Source organism: Cinclus cinclus, chromosome 6 (genome assembly GCF_963662255.1).
Source record: "Cinclus cinclus chromosome 6, bCinCin1.1, whole genome shotgun sequence".
Lineage (NCBI taxonomy): Eukaryota > Metazoa > Chordata > Aves > Passeriformes > Cinclidae > Cinclus > Cinclus cinclus.
The window spans coordinates 33,570,552-33,585,075 of record NC_085051.1 but is presented as its reverse complement, the minus strand read 5'-3'; positions in this window follow the sequence as shown (position 1 = coordinate 33,585,075).

The following is a 14,524-nucleotide window of genomic DNA, read 5'->3' as shown; positions in this document are numbered from 1 at the left end:
CAGCAGTTATACCCACCTGAAGCCAAAGAGCAGTAAGATTCTGAGTTCAATTATTAATAAGAAGGAAATTAAATACTGGAGGTCTTACCTTCAGAGAAATTATCTCTGCATTGTTCAAAGAAAAGAAAAAATAAAATCTTGAGCACAGAAATATGAGGGGTTTGAAAATCTCAACGTATATTCTTGGTTTACCTCCTGCTGCTGGAACTGTTGGGAGAGTTGTAGTTGGATATAAAAATGTCAGTGCTACCAAAACAATCCATATGATATCATGAGAGATTAATTATTTAGCATGGAAAAAATCATGTAGGATAGGTGATCTCTAAAAGAAAACTGAAGAGATTATCCTGGTTCTATTTAGTAACCTAGATATTTGAGTTAGGGTTTGAATTAGCTTGAATGTTACAAAAGGTAAATGCTGTGGGGTCCGAGTGGGATGCAAGGACCCAAGGGGGTGCACTAGACAATCCACTGGGGTGCAGGAGGAAAATATTCTTTGTACCATTAATAGATAAGATAAAAAATCTTTTTAATATTGTGTTTCATTTTATCTAAGTCACTACTTTCTAATTTTTGTTTTTATATGTTTTATAGCTTACAGAATGTGTTATTACAGTAGCACTCATACATAAGTTATACATTAATAAATACACAGGGGTTGGATGTGCCCATTCAAAATTTTTACTGATAGAGGTGTGCAATCAAAAAAGTTTGGAGACCTCCAGCCTAAAACACTTAATGATGGAGATCTGTTCCATTAGGAAATTATTTCCATTTGGAAATAATAAACAATAGGATGCAGTCCAAAATCTGTCCAAGGATGGCTGAACAAGAAAACTTAATAACATAAGGTTCAACAGACTGTGAACCAAAAAACAACACAACAACACAACAACTCAACAAAAACCCAAAACACAACAACACAAAACAAAATGCAGCAACCCCTTAAGACATACTCAGCACAAGGAACTCTACAGCTGCTATATCAGGCATAAAAGCAGCTTTTTAAATATAAAAGGGACTTTAACCAAGTAAAGTGTGTAATGGAGAAGGTAGAAAATATGAAGGAAAATAAAATCAATTAATGAAACCTCAAATTTATTAAAATTTAAAATCTTACAGGAAAAAAAAAAAAGCAGATGGAAATTACAATGAAATTAAGAAAAACCCAGCAAAAAATAGGAAAAAAATAGAGGAAAGAGTTAAAGAGAATAAAGATGGATGGAAGGGAATAGCACATTCAAAGGGAAGGGAAAAGAATGGAGGCTACTCTGACAGACATTCACATCTGTCTTGGCTGGTGGGCTCCAAAACTCATTGCAATCCAAATGTTTTTGAGCAACCACCTACTTATTTTTAATTTGAGAGAGATGGGGAGGGAAGAGCAAGTTATGAGATGCTCAGAGGGATCACTCAACATTCTGATTCCCAGCGTTCATCTCACAAATCGTCCTGTGCCTCTGGGCCACAGACACAGCCTTGGCACGTTGGTACCCTGTGGATGTGTGACTGGAAGTGTGACAAAGTGACATGAAACATGAAGAGCCAACCAGCTAATGCTCCAGTACTCCCAGGATGCACCTGCTAGGCTTGAGCAGGAACTTAAAGATGTTTGTACATTGGAGGCTCCATTTTACCAGTCAGCACAATCACTGTTGAAAGTCAAACAGCAACATTTTATGATTGAGAAGGAAATCTAATGACAACATTGATTTTTAGGAAGTGGACTTCTATGCAGAACAGAAAGTAACCACATACAGATATTTCAAAATCAGCTTTCAACAAAAAAATCTGATTTTTCAGAAGTTTTTCTCAATTCTGATTGATTATTATGGAGCTATAAAAGAGGGAGAAAAGAGAAAATATCCAAGTCATTCTGTCTGTGCTAAATAAGTTAAACAAAAGAATTGCTTTCATTCCAGCACTTCGTAGTCAGCCTACAGGGAGTCCATGACATGAACCACATACCTTAGTTTAGGGTTTGAGTTTGGGTGCATTTATTTCTCTTATTTTTAATATCAAGAACACATAGTGTGCCAAATCTAAATCTCATATTTCCACCTGATATATTAACGTGAATGTTAGATTAATGTTTAATGTCTAAGTTTTATCTATCAGCTCTGCCCTAGCGGAATTCACAGCTCCCATGTCAATACACAGGGGAAGTTAAATGTTTCAGAGAACAGAATCAGCAAAAAACCTCCCAGTGAATCACCTCAGTCAGCACTGTGTTTTCTCTGATCCTATCCTCTAAAATATTAAATTTCTCCTGTGTATCATCACCCAATTCAGCATAAGCTGATGCTTGAAGGCTGAGGCTAAATAAGGACAAGGGTATTTCTGAAATACCATTAATCTTCAAAGCTTAGATGCTCTTTTTTGCCAGTTTGGATTCACAGCCAAAAACCACTTTCTAAAGGCTCAAAAATGCCTCAGTTATGGCCAACTTTATTTTCCAGTGGGTTTTTAATTGCAGTAGCTTATTCATAAATAGTGTATGCAATCCTTTTGTGTTCCCACTGAGGTAGAAATGCATATCACTACCTCTCAGAGCCAAGTTCAAGGCAGCTATTACATGAGTAATTATAAATAGCTGTACACAGGACTGAATCTCTCACTATACCCTAATGATTAGGTGCATCCTCAAAAAGAGGTAATGGGAGATATTTGGGGGTTGTTCCTCTATCTATTCTTCCCTTTCAGTTCTTAACAAATAACTGCAGTACATAAATACTGTAAACCAGCCTTGGGATAGTTCTCTAAGCTGCAGGTGGAGAAGATGGACTCTGGTTTCCTTAGGCATTTTCACATAGCCTTCTTCACCACAGAGCTTTCCAAGGGTCCAGAAGAACAGATAATACATTAGTCTCCACATATTAAAAGCTTTGGAATAGATTTGAATAAAATTAAAGTCCAAAGCATCACACCCAGGGCATGTACCTGTAGTACCCAGAGTGATGCCATAACCCCCGTTGAAGAAAATATATGCAGTCATTTAACTTCTACTTAATCAGTAACTGTAAGAGAAACATTCCTGACTTTGAGTTCTTGATTTTGCAAGCATGGTATACTTTCACTGAATTCTCTTTGCACAAAGGTTTCAAGGAGATTTTAAAAAGGAAGCTGAAACTCAGAAGTGACATCATATAGCACTAAAGAGCTTTTTCCCCAGTGAGGCTTGTGTCTTTACTTTCACCAATACCACTGTCACAGGAGCAACAGGTTTCCACAGCCATGTTGGAGTTAAGTATCATTCGTGGGTTCATTGTTTTCCTCTACGTCTTTCAACAAAATCTCATCAGCCCTATAACCTCATTCTTGCTTACATTCAAGCAATTCTCCTCAATATAACCTTGGCTGCCCTATCCTTTTTTCAATCTTCTCTAATTAGTTAGGTTTTGACACTGAGTTCAAAACCTGACAAATGCATGTATATCTACCTTTTCCAAGTAAGCTACCTTCTCTAAGTACAAGGTATTTTCAGCACAATAGCTTCCGTTGTATATTTTAGGAGAAAAACCTCTGGATTGTTAAGGTTTCTGTGATATGCTCATAAGAAATTCACACAGTTAAAAACTGAGAAAAGGTTGTTCAGACCTGAAAAACAAGGATTAACAGAATAAACAATGAAATCCAACAGCCTACAATTGAGAGCTTGTCAGAGGCAAAGCTCAGTGTTTCCATTGCCTGGCAGAGGAGATGGCCACTGCATGCATCCTGAGCATGCTGCCTCCCCAGACACTGACCCTTCAGCAGCACTTCACTTTATTCATCAGGTCCTATTAAAGCCAAGAGAGGAGAAAGGAATCCAGAGGGCACACAAGGCTACACCATGGGCCAGCCAAGAAACACCAGCACAACGAGGCAAAGTAATCTCCACACTACGCAGTTGCAGTCTGCCATCCGAAACCACTGACACGGAAAAGAAGGGTCGATTTTGACTGCAAGTGCATATACAGATATAGACCTCTTTTGCTTGAATGTTTTTTTTTTTAGGGAGAGAGTGAAAGATATTTTCAGCCAAGAAAAATATTTTTAGAAAATGTTTTTTCTATTTAACATAAGTCTAATTAAAAAATACCAAGTCACATATACAGGGGTTTCTTCCTGAGGAAGAAAGATAAATACCAGATTCACTTTAATGAGTAGCATTCTAGAGCAGAGTGACTTAGATACAAACTTTTAACACAGCTCTACAGAGGTAAGTTTCAATGTCCCTACAATGCATGATAAAATACGACTAGAAGTAAACAATGAAATTAATGTTTGGGGGATAATACATTTGGAATGTAATACATTAATAAAATCCCAATAATTAGACTATAGCTAGTCCATAAAGCTGCAGAACACCTCAGGTTGACAACACTGCTTATTTTCTGGCTTAATGAGAAATAGGTTGTGCACAACTAGTAAGTAGCAGGTTAATTGAGTTTGCATATCTGCTGGTTTTTTTCATTATCACCTACTCCCTGTGATGAGCTTTGAGACTATGTGCTTTATTTAACAGATCCATCAAGCCTATTATTCACCAAGACTATTAACAGCTAGCTCCCCAATGACTAAGATGTGTTGTGAGCTGTCAGAGGATTTTATTTCTGCCTTGCTCATTCTTTCAGCAGACTGCAAAGTTGCAGATATATTTGTAAGTATGAAAACACCACACAATTGAAAACACAACCTGCCGTTTTCTGATGGTCTTGTGAGAGGTCCAACCACTAAATAAACCTAGATAAAGGATGCAATGGAAAAATCAGTCATCATATCTAAAATACTGGGACATTTCTCAATGTTTAATTTTTAATAATTCATAATTGAGATTTCATGGTAAAAATACAATATGCTCAGGAAACTCCTTTAAAATTAGAATCCAAGAACTCTGCGCACACTTGGTTATCAGATGACTGCTGCTAATTAGTTATATATACAAGGTGATAAAGGGGTTAAACATCAAGGAGAGAGAGAAGTACAAGTTGGGGTAGTAAAAAGCAGTCTTACTCAGCCTAATGAGAGATAAATGGATATGGTACAGTATTACTGAGTTAAACAGATTGCTGTAATTCAGATGTTAATGAAATACATGAACAACACACTGGAGGCACCTCTTTAAAATCATGACAAAGTAAACAGTGACATGAAAAATAAGAGTATCTCTGGGTGTGTGGGCAACATATACAGTTCCCTTTCTGCAGACAAGTTCTGCTTACAAAGCATTTCAAGTATGACCAGAAAGAATGTTTTCTTGAACAGTATAGCTTTACCTAGAGAATGTTGCTCTTGGGCTAATTTCATGGTGATCACGCTAATCATACTAACACAATCACATGAGCAGGCTAACATACGAATGCAGCTTTCATCATTCCTGTTAATGAAAATGGACCAAAGAAGGGCTCAAAGATCAGAAAGTGTGGATTAACTAGCTGAATTTTTACTGCCTTATGATATCATACTGTAGAATATATAAATTTATCAATTATGAGTAAAAGCAGAAAAGTATATGGAAAACAGCCTTCCTTACCTTGACAGCAGAGATTTATGGCTTTTTAAATGATCATGTTTTCTCCAGTGGACAGTCACCAAAGCAGGGAACCAGGGCGAATACAATGTTCAATGCGAGCCTGTGTTCTCTTGTGTCACCTGAACATGACCAACCACGCTACAGCCAAAACACAGTCATGCCCACAGTGACAGATGTGGTCTCAGCAAGTGGCTCACACCTCAGGAGGGCTGCAAGGAATGGAGGGACTTCCATGGACAGCAAATGTCTCCCAGGAACTGAGCCACTCATGAACCTGACATTCCCCAACACACATCCGTGAAGCGGCAACCATGGCAGGAAATATCTTTGCTCATGAAATCCCAGCTGGGGGCTAGGGTATCGGGAGCTGCTGGGCAAGGACAGAAGTGTGTAGAAGTCACCAGCATCAGGCAGAGACTGCACATCCCAAGAGGCATTGATGGCTGCCCAGGTAAGACCCTTGTATATCACCTATTCTGAAGAGCTGATGATGCAGCTTCCAGCCTCAGCCATGGTTTGGCACGTGCATTTTAGCGAATACAGTAAGTTTCTTCTGATCTCATCTACAAAAAACACAGGGCAGGGAAACTAAAGGTAGACATTAATGCACGTGCATGCTGTGTTTTGATTAGTGAAAACTTATGGAGGAGAGACATGGCACACCTGATGATATGAAAAATTAGTCCCTCTATTCCTTCCAGCACAGGAATAGAAAAATAAGGAAGGCTGGGAAAGTTTTGCAGTGATTTTACAGAAACCTCCCCTGTGATCACTGTGAAAGAGTATGTTCTTTATGCCATCCACATGGCATGAAGCTGAATCAGGTGAGATTTTTAAGTTTCTTCCCCCAGAGGGTGGTTGGGCACTTGAGCAGGCTCCCCATGGAAGTGATCACAGCACCAGCCTGGCAGAGCTCAAGACATATTTGGACAGTGCTCTCAGGCACAGGGCGTGACCCTTGGGGATGGTGCTGTGCAGTGCCAGGAGCTGGGCTCGATCCTTGTGGGGCCGTTTCAGCCCAAAATATTCTGTGATTCTGTGATTTTGGTACAGGCATACCAAAGAGACAGCATCAACCAGACAGGGAGGAAGACACGTCCCAAAATTCCTATGCTAAAGTTTCTACTTATATTCATTATATATATATAAACTCTTCCTCAAATCCTCCCATTTCCTTGTCTTTGCCATCATTTTGCTAGATGACAAGAACATTCTATGACTTCCAGGGAATGTTCAGTGTGTACTTCTGTTAGTGCATTTGGTAATTTTTTAAAAGGCATTTAACAAATGCTTTTGTATAGACAGCTCTTTAATAATTCAACAATGTTTATGCTTCAGAAAATTATGTTAAAATCCACTTAGACAATATGAAATCACACCAGAGTGAAATGTTGTAAGATACTCTAAGTAACTTTCTTCTTGTGGAGATATCTCAAAGAAAGTCTTCTGCCACAAAACAAGTTGAGCATTTAGTTTAACCTAACATCTTATAGTCAATGTAAATAAATGTTGATTTGAACTATGTCAACATCTTTTTTTCACAGTGTATATGAAGAAGGGGTTTTTTTTCCATAAATTTATTTCACCACTGAAGTTTTGGTTGAAAATTTAAGTTTATGGATGATATTCACAGTTATAATGCTGTTGGCAAGCCTGACAGCTTGCAGCTGAAATTTTAAACACAAAGTGAACTTAAGCAAAAGAACAAATTCAAATAAAGAAAATGCACAGGACATAGCAAAATAGTGGCACTATATCTTCTGTCTCACATTTGTTGAACAGGCCCTTAACATTAATTTGGAGATAGTTTGAATTTTTTCTTCCAATAGCAAACAAACAAAATCTTCACTCTGAATATGTACCAACAGAAATAATATTGCAAAATAGTGCTTAATTTCTGATTTCCTTTCCTAAACAAATTAGTTAAATAGCTAATTAAGCCTGTCTTCAAACTCCTCAATTATGAATATATTTCAGATATTAAGATGTCCTAAATCTGGCTTCAAGTTAGAACAAGACAAGAAAGTACTGTGTTTCTTGTTCTATTGGGTGAGAGGGTTCCCTATTTCAAGCAGATTTTACAAGGGTATCTGAGGTGGTGATAGACCAAAAAATTCAATTATAACATTATGAACACATTCAAGTCTTTTCTCAGACTTACCCAGAAGATTGTTATGAATAATTGTTCCTAATCTTCAAGGTTGCTGATTTGAAAAGATACTGATACCCATCAGCATAGAGGTAAATCTGAAAGGAAAAATCCCTACCCAAACCAAAACTTTTGTGACTACAACAGCATGTAAACATCAAAATCTAAAACCATAACCAGAAAATATGTACATATCTCCTACCTCATGCCAAAAGGCTGTGTAGCTTAGGAGAGACCTTGATGCACATGGCTGACATTGAGGCAGGCAGTGGCAGTTTGACACTTCAGTATCACAGTTATCCTTATAAACCTTATACAGATTTCTGCTCATGAGCTCATCCATTCTTTTTTCACATTAAACTCTCAGAGGCTCACCTTGAAAGGTGAAGTTTATGTCTTTCCCTTCAACTGTGTGTTGAATGTGGCCATATCTAGACTGCAAAAAGCTGCAAAACTCATCCAGCAAAGTTCCCAAGCTGAGAAGTTCCTGTCAACAGCAGACTGAGGCAGAAGGCAGAGGGTGGGGGCAGATTCCCACTAAGGCTTTTCTGGCTGACTTGAGGAAGAGAGCTTGGCTCTGCCGGCATCAGTGTGAGAACAGGAACAAAACACACTTGCCTCTCTTGCTTCTCAAAGGAGAAAAGTAGCCTAAGGTGGAGACAGGTGCCAACTGGGAAAATATATTATCAAAGCAGATTTATTTATAGCTCATTTAAAAGATCTTGCCAGAAGAAACACAGAGCTGTTGTTACATTCATAAATTAAAGCTAAACCACTGAGGTACATATTTAGCTTACTGCAGCACATTAGTGGGCATCTCCTCACACTGTGCTCATGGTATATTATGCACCTCTGATCTAATGGTCTCACCAGTTTATACCTATTGCCGTCCAGGTCCCAGTTACTCACAGCCAGGCAATCCCTTACACAAAAATTTGGGTAGCAATTTCTAGGACAAATTTATATCTGGGTAAATTTAGCATCTTTCTGTAAGGTCTAGGGGAGTCAAGATAAACGCTCTTGACCCAAAGCCTCATCAGCTTGGGTGAAATGTGCTTTCCTCTAGTACTCTCCTCTACAGGCAGAATTCAGAAATGTAAGAGAGAGATTGCCTTCTTCACACCCCCTCCTCCATGGTAGAGGAGCATTAGGAATAACAATAACTTGCATTGGCCCTTTATTCCACTGTATTAATTTTGGAACATGGTAAGGCATAATTTCTAAATATAAAAAAAATAAATGCAAATAGAATAAGTTTAAATTTGCAGGACAAATCCTTTTATATTGTTTAAATTGAAAGGTTTTTTGCATATTTACATAGAAAGAAAGCATGGGTACCTATTCATTCATAGTTCCTTATAATGAAATTATATTGAAAATCTGATTTAAACTAATTATTTACAAAATAGGATTTACCTTATATTTATACAAAATCTCAGGCTTCATACTGACAAAACTAAACAAATTTGTGCTTATAGTAAGAGATTCTCTTTAGAATCAGCTTGATGTAAGTTTACCACCACACAAGGTATGCATGCATGTGTACTTCCACTAATATTTGTGTTTCAACAGATAAAATTTAAAATATTAGACCTGCTGTGTTCGCTCAGTATTTGTTTCCAATTTACAGTGACTGTTCAGTTCAGAGTTACAGGAAGGTACTGAGCACTGAGATGAGTCAGGAGCAGCAGCTGTCCTCGGCGTCGCATCTCATTACACAGCTCAGACTGACAGAGAGCCAGCGGGTGAGCACTGCAGGAGCAGGGAGCAGTCTAGGACAACTGTCCCATCACTGAAGTATCTGTGTATGCAGGAACAAGATTAGTTCATAGTACATTAGAGATCAAATGAGATAAAGAACTGAGCCTGTGAAAATTTCTTAGCATTTCTTAGGTCTGAGTAAAACTAGCAGGTGCCTCAAACATGGACAGTGTGGACAAGGAAAGAAACAGTAGGATACTCCATCTTTTACCAGGACAGGAAGGCAGGGCATTTAGGACAATTCCAATAGCTTGTACTTTATGAAGATTATAGTGAATCACCCACTTCTGCACAGAGGTTGGCCATTTGTCAAAACTGGAACTCAAGTGGTAGTGCCAGAATAGTTCAACATCCAAACATATTTGATCAGAGCTGGTCACAGTTTGATGTTTCTTTTTGTGTGAAACTCCAAATTTTAAATTCCTTTCAGTGCTAATTGGATCAAAAAATAAAATAAAACAATAGAGATTTTAAACAATCAAAATGTTGGGGTGGTTTTCTTTCGTGTGGGTGGACTTTTTTGTTTGATTGATTTTTTCTTTGTTTGGTTTTGGTGTTTTATAATACTGCACCTTTTACTTTCTATTTCATTCCTTGACTTCCTAAAATTGTATAATTCATGTAAATTAAATAAGCAACCAACAAATTTCAACATTAATGTAACGTTTTGGGAAAAGCATTGCTTTGGGAAAACTGTCATTTTTAGAACCCCATTATTTTAAAAAACAATATCCTGCTGAAGTTTCCAAATAGTGTCATTTATTTTCTATTTGAAAACCAATAATTCATCATTTAAAGTTTATGTAAAACACATCTGTTGCTATAGTTTAGATGAAAAGTTGTAATACAGAATTGACCTGGATGTCATGGGTTCTGGCCCTTCTATCTACAAGATTTCTCACTACTACCTATCAATAGAGATAAGAGAATCCAGATCAATACAGAGTAGGCCATCAGTAAAAAAAAAATTAAGAACTCAAAATTTTCTTGAAGATGAATATGTAGCATTCTCCCCTAGAATCTGTATGAAACCACAAAACTCCTAATAGAGACTTAGTCTCAGTAAATATTTTAATCAAATAATAGTAATTTTCAGTATATTCTTCTCATGTGCAAAACCATTATCTCTTCTTAACTTAAATTTATTTAAGTCATTATTAGGTTTAATTTAGAGCTATACAGAGACAATATTTGGACTTGCATGAGTTTTCTTCAAACTTAGGTCATACATTGCATAATTACAATACAGCAGTTTTTTATTTAACCCTGATCACATTTTCAGGGGTTGTCAGTGACAGACAGCAAGAAAACCTTTCCCCAGTTGGACTTTTTTCATCCCAGTTAGTCCTGTTTCAATGCTCTTGAATGTGCCCTCAGCAGAGGAGGATTATTGGTGAGTAGATTTCTCCCCTCTCTGACTCAGCTTGAAAAACAGGGTCTCATTTTAGAAAACAGGGTATTGCCCAATAGGACACGACTGCTGCTGCCAAAAATCACTCTGAAAAAATAGGGCAAGCCTAAACTGCTGTGGCTTGTGGTCAGAAACAGAATCTTTGTGCCTCTATACTGAGCTTCTCCCTACCCACTTCTGCTGTCCCTGAACTACTTCCTTTCTTCCTTTACAGTGGTTAAGATACGTTCTGTCCCTAATGACTGTCCCATCTAAAAATAAGTGCTCTTGACACATAAGAGATGTCAGACTAGCACAGCAGGATGCTGAAGCGTCTCTAGATGCGTAGCAGGGCTTCTCTTACAGCGGGTTGCAGCAATTTAGGAATTCACACTTGATAAATGCAATAAGGGCGGCTTCTTTTTATCTCTTGAAAATGGTGCCAGGACTGATGTATTCCTGATCCTTATTTGGCAATCCAGCTTGCTTCTTTTATGCTGTTCCCTGGGATCACAAAATTCTAATGTTTGGTTAAGCAAACACGCACTGTTATTGTATATTGCTTTTTCACTGACATCTATAGGTGAACTACGACATTGTCAGCAGCTGGCTCAACCTGTTGTTTGGGTCTACATTTTCTTAAAACATACTTGTACAGAAACATACCCTGCTCTGATAGTGTTTCTAAAGCACAAAGATAACATCTGAACTCTGGAAAGTTTCTTACCCATAGCTGAAACAACTCCTCTTCAGCTTATTTTTGAATCTCATTTTCCAGATATATCGATACAGCAACAGACTACTCTGTATTGCACTTAATTAATGCTATTACTTGATTTAGTTATCCTTGTCCTTGCTCCTTTTTCAAGGTGAGTGAAAATCATAATTACAGCTAAATAAAACACATTATCTTTCTTAATAGCAACGTATTACATTATCCCTTATATTGGTTAGATTAAGCTAAAGCCCTGCCAGAGCAAAGCCCGGAGAGATGATCTGTCCTTGAAACTAAGTGGGAGCAAAAAATCACTTTTTAAGTGAGTATGGGGGGAAAAAAAAAAATCACTCTTATTACTGTACTAGTGTTTAGTCTGAAATACTACTATTTAGAAACTGAAAGGGAGTTAACTGCAATTATTTTCTCTCTCTTCTATTCTCTCCAATGTAGCAATTTTGTAGATACTCATGTTTCCAAGTTTATGAAGTTTTGAGTACTCTACTTTTCCAGGTACCTCCCAAAAACTTAAGAAAATACATGACTTACAGAGGATACTTAGCAGAAAGTCTTTCTTTTCAAGAAGGTTCTTCTGCAATTTCCAATGGAAACAGCATTCTTTGAAAACAGAGCATGTGAACATTACAACGCTATTGGGCTTTTCCAACAGGTACCTAAGCATCCAGTACTTCGAGGAAAAGGATTGTAAAAGAACTACACTTGAGAAACCGCATAGCAAGGGCCATAAAACCAGCTTCCAAAACTCCCACAAAAAACATTCATTTTCTATTGATTATCTCTCCTGAGAGCATTACCGTGTTTGGCAAAGGAAACTATGCTGTAATGTATCTTAACAGCACTCACAGCTTTTTGACTGCTGTGGGCCGTGATCCATTTGTTGACGGGGACATTCACTATAGTCTGCTGGCTACAAGATTTTAAGTGTTACCTACTTCTTGTATCAATAGAATTGTATGGCACCATACAATGCTTATCTAGCATGGGATCATCATCACCTCTAGGTTTTCTTTTAAAACAATTCAGTGATTTCAGAAAGCTGGTGTCTCTGGTCCTGTCAGCAAAACCATTCTCTTTAAAGAACCTTCATTTCTACTCCTTAATGAGAATACTTTTCTTCAGGATTCATAGCCTTTTAAATCCAAGGAAATGGCAGGATCCATTCCAAGAGGGAAGGGAAATTGCCAGTGCTTGCTTCCCCTCCAAAGGAGGTTAGGTCCTGCCTTTTTTGAACATACAGAGTAGTACTCTGTATACACCACTAAAGCAATACAATGTAGGTTAGCAAAAAGCAACAGCCTTATCATTAGAAGTTTATATTATATTTAATATTACTTATTATATAAGTAATATTATATAAGATTATATATATAAGATTATATATACTGTATGTCCTACATTTACTTGTCCCTTCTTTTCCCTTTGGCAAAACTGCTCCTGAATTTGGCAAAAACTGTCCTGATTTACCCACCACCTTTGTCATGCCCTTTCAAAGTCCATACAGACTAAAGCAAAAGTAAACTGTGCTCTGAGAGTTACCAAGGCATTTTCTTTGATAATACCAAAACCTGCCCTTACTGCATTATTTCAGTCACAGTCACGGCCTGTATTTATATAGCATTATCTCAGCTATATATGGATGACAGAACCCAAAGTAAATTGCTCTTCACCTTTCTCTTTCTGGCTGTTACAGAAATGAACAGGACATTGCCTTACTGTATCATTTTTACATTAGCACTACATCAGCATCCAAGGGTTGAACTGTTTCTAAACCAGTCTCAAAGCAAGTCTGGAAAGCAGTAACTAAGTTGTTTTACAGGCTCAGTGTAAGAGGAAAATGAGGCAATTCATGTAAGGGTTGGCTAAATAAATATGAAGAAAAACCACAAATAGCTCTTTAGCTTCACTCGAATGGTTTCTCAATGGTTCACTCAAATTAATGGGTTTCTTATTCTATAGCTTTGGAACAATAAAATAAAGCAATTTTATATATTTTCCTCCAGTTCATACCCTTAGAGGATCTTGCCCTCAGAAAGGTTTTAATTTTGTTCATTAGGTTTTTATGCACTCCTATAATAATCTTTGCAATAATGTTTAAAATAATTTTTAAAAGCTATTTTAACAATTATTTCGTTCATTTAAAGATTCTGTCTTTTTAAAGTAATTAAACTTGTGTATTTTTTAAAAAATTTGACACATTTAGTTTAACAAATGGATATTGTTGTTAAATAGAGATGCTAAATCTTGAGCAAATATTGCCATTAGAAAACAAACCATATAGATCAAAGCTACAGTTTTAGACTCTGTCACTTCTCCCACTGAATCTTCCTTGAAAAAAAATGCAAATCAATAATAAAAAAAACTATCTTGGTGGAAAAGACTAGGTTCATCTTTTACGAAAAATTAAAAACAGAGCAAAAAAGCTTTGGAAGTAAAAGGCCCCAAACCCAACCTGACACTCCAAAGCAAAGCTTCAAGATCCTTCAACTACTGCTAGAACAGACACAATTCTCCCCAGTTCCTGAAAATGCATCCTCCTAACACCACCATGTTTAACACGTGGAAGATGGCACTAAGGATAAATGACCTGCTCTGCTCAAGTTACCTCAACAAAATCTTCCACTTTTTTTTACAGGAGGTGCTTGGTACCTCAGAAAGCTGCACACTAAAGCTGTTTGAGCTTTTACAATTGTTTGCAGTTCAATTGCTTCTTCCTGCACTTTAGCCAGAAACAGCATCCACTGCAGCTCCACTCCTGACTTTAGGGCAGCACTGAGGTGTGTCTAGGACAGCTCTATACTTGCTGCTGCAAGTCCTCTACAAGGACTGAGCCAAAATGACCAGACACACCTGGGACCTGCACACAGAACACAGCATGGCACAGCCAGGTGTGCACACTGTCCACTGCAAACTGCACGACTCAAAAAGGTCTCTGCAGCCCCTTTGAGCTTCAGGTGCTTGCTAAGAGTCATTCTG